Raw genomic sequence first — 4,238 nt, forward strand, 5'->3', positions numbered from 1 at the left:
CGCAAGAGACATAAGGATCCAAAGCGTTTATACCGATAGTACATTAGTTGAAAAATAAAAATAAAAGCACAAGTAGACACCTATTGTTGTCTAAGAAAGGCCCAGTGGAGATTAGCCCTCGTCACCAATTAATTTGATTTTTCCACACCCCACAAGTTTGTTATTTTACAATATTATAGTTAAGAAATCTTGTATATTCCTGTAGTGAAAATATGTCACTGAATATGACTTGTAACCATGTGTCTGTAGACCCTATGATTGAGACCATATCACAAATCCACTAGTGTAAGGAACAATGCACGCGAGCAACAAATGTATGAAGATAGATACAAATTACAGTTTACTATCTATAACATATTCATCCAAATTGTTTCCAAGGTTTTGAATTGGTCCATATTAAGATATATTTTCAATGGACTTGAATTGAGGTGTAAACCACCACTGAGGAAATCTATAGTATCACTGGCATGTATAGAACAATACAACAGGTTCAACTAGATCTTGCAATGGAGAGGCTTACCTTATATGCTACTATATAGAGATGTGCCAGCTTAAAGGTTTCATGGTAGTTCAACTCTCTTCTTTCTAAGGTATGCATTATGCTCTCGCTTCTTTCCAACTTATTCCCACTATTGAGACTTGCTCTAGGGATGCAAAGGACCTTCCTCATCATTGGTTGAGGCTTAGTGTTACGTGTGTCCCACAACACAGAGGAACGAAAAATGGAAAAAAAGGGAAATAGCAAAAAAGGCGCAGGATAAAAGTAGAAAAAGGTGCCTTGACCGGTAACCAGTCCCTGAAAAATTTAAATGTTCGGGCACGACCCTCAAAAAGCCTCAGTGTCGGCCCGAGATAACAAAAGAGAAAAAGGGCGCACCATTAAAATGCGGGAGCGCCCCCGGATATTTGTAAAAGAGTGCCAGGCTCGCTCCTGTGCAAAGTGTACGCATTGGTTGGGAATAGGATAGATTAGAATGGTGGGAAATGGGAAAAAGGGCCTAGGCTACGGCCGGCCATGTAAAAGAGGGAAAATGGGATGACCACCCAAAAAGGATTTAGGGCTTTGAATATAAAGTTGAAAAGTGAATGAGAAGCTCATTCTTTGGTGTGTGGCAAAAAGAGGATTCTTCTTCTTCCTCTTTTCTTCTCTCCTTCTTGCTTGTGTGTGCTCTTGAGAGAGGGAGTGTGAGAGTGTGAGGGAGTGAGTGTGTGTGGAGTGAGGGATCAAGAGGGTGAAGCTCTTCACCATCTCCTCTCCTTTTCTTCTCTTCTCTTCTTTTCTCTTCTCTTGCGCACGCGGCTATGGAGGATGGAGCTTGGAGATGGAGGAGGCTTGAGGATGCTTGAGCTAGCATCAAGAATCGTGGAGCTATCGGAGTGCAAGAGAGAGGAGGGATCTCGATCGAGCACCAAGGTAAGCTCACTACACTCATAGGATCGACGACGCGTCGGCTAGGTGAGAGATAGCCATTAGAGCTCGCTTGGAACGCTTGAAAGAATAAGCGGTCCGTGGGTCTTGGCGGTTGAGCGAAAGCTCCCACATTTTGGTTCCGTTGCCGGGACCAACAGATTCAAGCTTGAGCACTTGCGCACCTCATATCGAGCATCGAAGTAGGGTATTCATCCCCGAAATGAAGCTTGAGATAGGTAGGAAGTTGGGTGTTTTTTATCTTCAAAACAGGTAAGTATTTTGGGATATTCTGGTTGTTTGATGATTGGAAAACAGGGAGAAATTAGTTCAGTTTCTTGCTTTCGATTTGCGTTGCATTTAGAGTAGGCTAATAGTAGAAAATCACACCTGAGAGGCATAGGATTTGTTGTTGTGAAACGGGGAGAAAATCGGGAAAAACAGGGGAAAAAATGGAGGAAATGCGCATTTGAATGTGTAGGACTCGCAAGGAGAGTGATCGGTAACATCCGGGGAATGTCCAGCAGGGTTATAAGTTCTTGAAGGGCAAGGGAGTCCTCATTTGCAACCAGTTGAGAGAGAGAGAGAGAGAGAGAGAGAGAGAGAGAGAGAGAGAGAGAGAGAGAGAGAGAGAGAGAGAGAGAGAGAGAGAGAGAGAGAGAGAGAGAGAGCGAGAGAGAGAGAGAGAGAGAGAGAGAGAGAGAGAGAGAGAGAGAGAGAGAGAGAGCTTGGGCAACCCGTTCGATCGATCAAGGCAAGGCGTGACGTTGCATTCGGCGATCCCCAGGTATATAGATCTCTCCCCCACCACTCCAACATCATTACTGGTGAATTTTGTGGTCTATAGTCATCGATATCTTGAGATTTTGGACGAATCTGTGCTCGAAAGTGCGTCGGGCCGGCGGAATCGGACACCCAACTCAGTGTTCGATTCTCAGAATCGGACGTTCAATTTTGAGAATCGGACGCTCGGACAACCGTCCGACTCGGACACTCGGACTCGGACACTCGGACACTCGGACCAATCCCGTTCGATCGGACTACTTGTCTGATTGTCCGATCAAGGAAATTGGACTCACGAATTAGGACACATCAGCAATCGCACCACTTGTCCGATTTTCAAAAATCGAACACCTAACCCCCGTCCAATTCTGAGACTCGGACGGCCCAAACTCAGACCCACCTGGTTTGATTCCTAGAATCGGACCAGTAGGAAAATTGGACCACCCTCCTGATCCAATTCCCAGAATTGGACCAGCCTAGAATCGAACGTCCGATTCCCAGAGTCGGACAAACCAAAAAAAAAAGGGGAGGAAACATCAAAAATTGACACCCACGAGCGACTGGAAGTGCAACCCGCTCCAGGACAACATGGCGAACGCCTTGTAGGTAGTTCCCGACATAGGAGTCAAGACCAAGGGACAGGGGGACAATGCTGGAGCACTCCCCAGCGACCTAACGCGTTGAGAACGGAAATCCAATCGGAGGACCTGTGATCGACCCCCTAGTGAATGGTAAGAAGTAGCGCAGACCCTAGAATCTACTAGAACGGCCAGGACTTGAGCAACAAAGCCTATTAGGCCCGAAACGAGCGAGAGTGAGTAAGACGCCGAGGAATTGCTTGCGGCACTCACATTGAATTTCCGCACTTAAAGTACACTTAAGAAAGCTGAGAGCCTAATTGGGCACAAGTGCACGAGAAACGACACACTCACTGAGTGACCATAAATTGAGGTTTGTATTCAATAATCAAAGGAACTCACTCAGATAAATTACTCAAGGAACCCACCAATAGGAGAGGACCCAAGACATAGATAAACAATTGAAGCGCAGGGTAGGACAAAGCAAGGAGCGCCAACGACGAGGATCTGTCAAGACTATTCAACCTGATCGACAGTGCAGCGGGGCGCAAGAATTCGACCATGACGGAAGAAAGCTCAAACCATCGGTCTAATGAGGAGCTCGATTTGAGTGTATTCCTAGATGCTATACAGCAGATGGTGAGCAATTACGACGCGCACGCCCGGTACGAGCACTGCGGCAGGACAACAGACGCAATCATTGCAGACCTAGAGGAGGAGAGAAGGCTAGCCCACAAGGCATTGCAGGGCATAGCTGATTATAATAGGGATCAACAGGCTAGGAGCCAAAGGCAAAGCATGGAGTTGCATGAGGTGCAGCGAGTGCTGAACTTGGCTGGTTGAAACCGAACAGACCATGAGAGAGCGCTAGAAGGAGACCTGACATTGAGCGAGCTCCTCGTGAAACGGCTGCTCAATAACACCGCAGTAGAGCAGAGTGCCACCACACTAGCGACGACTCTGCTTGCAGGATTAGGGGCAAACCAGGGCTCAAAGAGCCAGGCCAAAATACCGATCGTTGCCAAGCAACTCGATAAGTACCAGCCGCATGACGATCCATACAGCTTTGTTGAGCAATTTGAGCAAGTCTACGAAGCCAACGGCCTCAACGACCAGACTCAACGTTCGCAAGCATTCGGGCTTTGCTTAGGTGACAAGGGTAGGACGTGGTATACAAGCCTGGATGTCGTGGAACGAGCCAACTTTAATAATCTCAAGGATCTCTTCATCAAGAGGTTCACCGAGCCCGGATACTCCGATAACCTGCTACTAGTACGCTTGATGAATGTCAAGCAGAAAGAGAAGGAGGACATCCACGACAATGTGAAAAGTCTCTTTAAGAGAATCCCTCTAGGCGAGCAACCGACTGACAGAGCAGTTTCAACTGTATTCATCAGCGGAATTCGAGACGAGGAGTTATATAAGGCATTGGTAGGCAACTCAAGCTTGCAGCAGGACGTGGTGGCTAG

This window comes from Lygodium microphyllum, chromosome 18 (assembly GCF_053477565.2).
Source record: "Lygodium microphyllum isolate KBCC chromosome 18, Lygodium_microphyllum_v1.1.10, whole genome shotgun sequence".
Taxonomy (NCBI): domain Eukaryota; kingdom Viridiplantae; phylum Streptophyta; class Polypodiopsida; order Schizaeales; family Lygodiaceae; genus Lygodium; species Lygodium microphyllum.